Below are 6,000 nucleotides of genomic sequence, written 5' to 3' on the forward strand. Positions count from 1 at the left end.
GTGTATGGTTTAATATGACTTAAATGAAAATGGTTGTCATTGATATAACTCTAAGAAATTTACAAGAGTAAATGTCGTCCAAAGCTTCACTGTTTAACCAATTTGTATATCCGTTTCCATAATGTTCTAAAATAATTTTCAGCTTACGCGTGTAACCAAGGGTTATTGATTAATATTCCTATGTGAATTGATAAATTCAATTTGTTCGTTAATCGAAATGAAGAAAATGCATTCGTAGAAGATGAATTTTTTGACATGTGATTATCCTTTATTTATCGCCAGGGCTTTTGAAGCACAAATTTAATTATGGAAAAAAAAAATCATTTTGCACAAAATATCATGCAGTCAGGTATAGTATCAGTACCACTAATGCGGGATAATTGAAGAAATAAACGAATGAGAAAAAATGTACGATCATGAAAGTTCATCTGTGTTGGTAAAAGATAACGATTTTGTTGAACTTTGGTTCACAACACAAAAAACAAAAAATGTAACTATGAATAAATTTCGAAGATATTGTAAAAAAAATATATATAAATTTTGAGAAAGAACGCGGTGGTATATTGCGGGTGGTTTTAGCAGACGACGTGCTGCCTTGTTTACATTCAACAGCTGATTGATACGCATGCGCACTGAACTGCAGTAGGCAAAATGGCGACCTCCTCGAGATTGTTTACAAGGCAAGCTCAGCGAATGATTTGTCGCATCCAGCGACAGTACAGCAACAAATCGAGTACCTATGCATCGACGTCGAGAACTGTAGGCCCAGTTGCTGCAAGTATCTGTGGTATTGGTTTTGTGGCAGCCACTGGTTACTGGTTGTACAATGAAAAGAAATCGCTTCTCCTGCCACCGACTGTGCATGCACGGGAGATCCCGCGGAAGGTAAGTACGGTACTAAGTGGGCGGGGGACGGGGGGTGCGAGATCTTGCTCTACCGCTCAGATTGTGCGGGCTTTTACTTTAGTGTTCAGTTAGGTCTACTTTAATGTCAATATCCTATTAGTATTACGATCGAAATGAAACAACATTTGTAATATATGTTCTTTCTTTATGCATGGTCATCGCTTATGCTATGCTAATGGCTATATTTTTTCTTATCTAGATCTATCTAGATCTTATCTAGATTCCCATTCTGGGAAAAGCGCTCTATAAAAATTGGCTATTATTATTATTATTATTATTATCTAACTTACATGTACCGGTACCGGTACCTGTACTTCAAGTTCAACCAGTTGAAATTGAAATTATTCAACTTATTCAATGACGACAGATCATGTCAATTTCTAGACCAAAAGCTTCAGTCTCTGTATTTTGGTTGTTCCGCTGAACTGCGTTGGCTCACTCACCAATACATAGACTGAAGGGCATGGAGGCCCGTACGTACAGACAACGTATTTTAGCAGTTACGTTAGATCTAACAGCGGAAACCCGATTTTCCGATCGTTTTTATGTACATAAAATGTCACATTATGAAAAAAAAATCACATCCATATTTACGAGAAAATGTTTAAAATTCAGAAATATCGTACCTTAGACCGCAGTTACCGCTAATTCCTTTCAAACGATAATCGAAACATCGTCATCTTCGATCCTTTCGTTGGTCAACGTAAGTTGCCATCTTGGATGACGTCATCATCCTTACAGACGTATTTACCAGTCGCTATATATCGCAATTTGTGCCGCTGCTTTGCGCTTGTACATGTAGATGTGCGTGCGTTCAGAACTTGTCGCTCGCATTGATTGGCCAAGATATCGACAATTTAATCGGAAAGCCTTGATAAAAGCACAATTCGTTGACGGCTGCCATATTTTCCTCTCCAGCAGAAAATTAAAAAATAAGGAATAACCCGGGGAATAACTCATCGGTAACGTATATTTTCGATATTTTATAGATTTTACATCGTATCAATAGAAAGATTAGAGTCTAAAGAAAATAGTGGGCCTTCGTTCAAGATAATATAATGTCATTTAGAATCTAAAAGAAATGAAAAATCTGGACAAAACCCACCCTCCGAATTGTCGAGCCAGATTACACATGCAGGCTCGCACTAACACACTACCGTCGGTAAATGGGGATTATAGTAAAATGTCAGAAATTGTTGAATAAATCCCCAGAAACGACGGTTATTCCTGTCTAGTCAATTTCATGATTAATTGGTCTAGATCTTTAAACATGAAGCGAAGTTATTCATGTTAATTGTAACTTGGAGCAAACTGAAGTCGATGATTCTGTCGTCCCAATGCTGAATGAAGGTTAAATATGCTTACTGTGTAGTGAGTGTGTGAGGTTCGATTTATGTGTACTGTAGATATCAATGTGAGCATGACAAGCCATTCATGCAGCAATGGCAGGGTTATCTCCATCCTTGACTCTCTTAAAATCAAAATTTAAAAAATATCTCTTTAGTTAAGAAAATATGCTGTGCAGACAGAAGTAAAAAGAGCTCTGAACAAGCGCAGCTGAATATATCCATATAAAAGCTGTGCTTTACAAATTAATGTTTATTATTATATTTAGACCAAACGTTTCAGTCTCTCTGCATTTACATGTAGTTGTTTTGGTGAACTTCGTTGTGTGGGCTACACTAACCTGTAGTACATTGACTGAAGTCTCGTACATGTAGGCCCATGCCAGACAGACAATGCATTATAACTCAACTCACACATGTATTTAGAGATCATGAATTTAAGCGAAATTTTTGTTTGGACGCTTTGAAAATTACTCCATTATGAGAAGAAAAGATTATACAATTAGGAAGTTCATACCTTCAAAAAGTTGTAATTGTAAATTGCCATCTTATCAGTGGCAATACATGTATATTGCGATTAGTGTCACTTCCTTTTGTTCATACACGTTCTGCACTTGTCACTCGCATAGATTAGCCAGGATATCAAAAAGCCTAATCAAACGGCCTTGATAAAAGCCTAATTAAAACAAACAAACTTGGCGTAAATACATGTATTCATATCTGAATGGTACGCGCCTTAAAACCCAAGAAAACAACGATAACAACTAGGCTGCCAGTTTTTAATCCCCAGCAATAATTTTTGAAAACCAAGAAACAAACATGGTTAACTTTTTTTCTGTAATTTAACATATGATGATTAATATTACATGTGCAATAAATGTTCGAATCTAAGGAAAAAAGTGAGCCATCAAGTAAAATTATGCTTGATCTAGTAAAATGCTTAAATTCTAGACAAACGTACATTATTGTAAGTTAGTATTGGGCAACGTGTGTATTTGCGTAGCGCTCACAGTAACGTACTACTGTCTGCATCTACATGTAGGAATGATAGTAAAATGTCAGAAATCGTTAAATACTAGTAGATCCCCAGAAAAGACAGTTATTCTTGTGTAGGTACATGTAATAGACAGGAAGCTGGGGCTTATCCCAATCGCAGTTAGTAACTGTTTTAGCCTACATTATTGCATGCATCATTTCAACTCACCTCTCAAAACTGGTGATTTGCATTGAAATTTTTAGGTCTATTTCATTATGATTTTTTCATAGAACACATGTAACAACGAAAGATTTCTTGGAATTTCCTGCTTTAAAACTGATCTGAATTTTTACTTTAAAAAGTATGAAAATAAACAGTTTACTGGGGGCTTTTGGCTCCTTGCTGCAAATTATGCCCTTCACGACCTACAAGTATCAATAAATGGTAGCTGATATATGATCAGAGTTATCAACAGTTGTGTCGCACATAACATTATGGAACTCTGTCTAAATGTATGTTGCACTTGCCTTGCATTGCCAGCAGGAAGTGCATGAAATAGGCTCTGGTTGATCAAGTCTATTTAAATGACTACGTAAATGAATTTATTTTTGGTATTGGGGAAAAAAGATAAAATGTCAATTACTAACTAAATACTCTGACTTCGGAACCCTGCTTTCTGAAACTTTACTAAAAGCAAATGTTTCTAAAAGTAGTTCAGATCACTATAAAATTTACTAAAAAAATACAGTCTATATCCGACTAGTGGCAAAAATCAACCGTTAATTGTTTGTACATTGTATGATTGAATTTTTACAGACGTGTATCAATCAGATATGATTTTTGTTTAGATCTTGGACTGATCTTGAAACATTGCCATCTTAAAGATGGAAATAGCTTTGATAACAGGTGCACACTACAATGTGCAATTACTGTATCTATACAATGCGTCCCAGAAAAAAGGAAACCGGGATTCCCATGTTTTTTTTTCTTCAAAGGCAAATTAATGATGGTATTTAATTTACATAATCATATAATTCAATAATTCCTCTTTATTTTGATACCTAATATGTGACGAACACTACACGCATTAATGAGCAAAACGAGTTTGAATTTGTAATGTCAAAACCAGGTTGAGCAGAAAAATTGGACAAGTTTGGTTCGCGATACGTCGAACGTGCATATTCGACGATTGACTCATTAGCATTTCTTTTGTATTCTTTGTTAGGATTCTCTCGCCTTGTCAAATAGCTACATGTATATCAACTTCAGAAGGCAAATCATGATAATACACAAATCACATAATTACACACTTATCAGTAACTACCACAGGAAATCTGAATTTCAGCAAAAAAAAATCATAGATGCCCCCCCCCAAAAAAAAAAATGGTGTAAATGTAAGGATTATTTCCAAAGCATCCACAGACATGGACTTCCATATCCTTAGATTAATTGAAAACCTGAGAATCGTTGGATAAACCAAATTTTAGTACTAGTCCAGAGTTTATAGAGAATGACATTCTGCTTTAGAAGTTTCCTTGTATTTGATAAATATTTGCTCAAAGTACATGTATGTGTCATTAAAAAACTTCCTCCTGCCAGTGTTACTACAAAGTAGGTAAACCCTAAACTCTACATTATGTAGTAGTCAGGGGCCACGGAATGGGTTTTGAAAGTGAGAAGGCTGAGCCAAAAGTGGGAGGGGGGGTGACCATGCAAAAAATCACAATCAGATGGCAATTTTTATGTTTTAGTTAACGGTTGTGGGAAAAGGGGGGTGGGGGTGGGCTGAAGCCCCCAGCCCCCCCCCCCCCCGTTTTACGGTCCCTGGTAATCGTAGTAGTAGTATTACATTGTAGTATAAGTGGTAGTAGTAGTACTTAGTTGTTGTTGTAATAGGAGCAGTAGTACTCTTATTGATATTGCATTGTTGTTTTAAAATTAATATTGACAAACTATAGACAGATTCTACAGATCTTCTACATGTACATGTATTTCTTTATTTCCTTCTTTATTGAAGAAAAAATATTTTCCAAGCATTCTTGGCTTTATTGTATTACAAAATGTAGGGGAAGGCGGGGTAAGTTGAGCATAGGGGCAAGTTGAGCCACCACCCCCAGGCCAATAATGAATGAGTCAGACATTATGGTAGTGTCATGTATTGATGACCCATTACATAACCCTTAACCCCACCACATTGTTTTCAACTTTGAAACAAAAAGTACTTTTTTAGAGGGAAAAATACACATTTCAGCCAAAAAAGTAAAAAAGGGTGTGAAATAGAAAAGTGTTTTTACACACACACGTCTTTACATATGATAAAGACATAAGAACAACATTGTCAGTCCAGGTATGGATCTTCATTCTTGTCACAGTCTTTTACATGATGGATGTGCATAAGAAATGTGTGGATGCGAAATTATCCCATTAAGTTCGGACTGGGGTAAGTTGAGCCAGCCAACATGGGGAAAGTTGAGCCATGGTAATTCTTATGGTAATGTAAATAAAAACAAACAAACCTTAAAAAGTCATCAATATGCAGGCAGAAAAGAGCAAATTCACATGACAGTTCTTTTACTTTTAGAGAATGTTAGTATTTATAGAGAATTAGCATGTGAAAAGACTTTAAATAAAAAATTGACATGCTGGTTCTTCCCGCATACATTTTGTACATAGTTTTTGTGGCTCAACTTACCCTACATGTAGAAGATGGCACAACTTACCCCTAAGATGGGGCAAATTGTGCCACTTGACATCGTTTTTTTCAAAGGTCAC

The sequence above is a fragment of the Lytechinus pictus genome, chromosome 5, assembly GCF_037042905.1.
Source record: "Lytechinus pictus isolate F3 Inbred chromosome 5, Lp3.0, whole genome shotgun sequence".
NCBI lineage: Eukaryota > Metazoa > Echinodermata > Echinoidea > Temnopleuroida > Toxopneustidae > Lytechinus > Lytechinus pictus.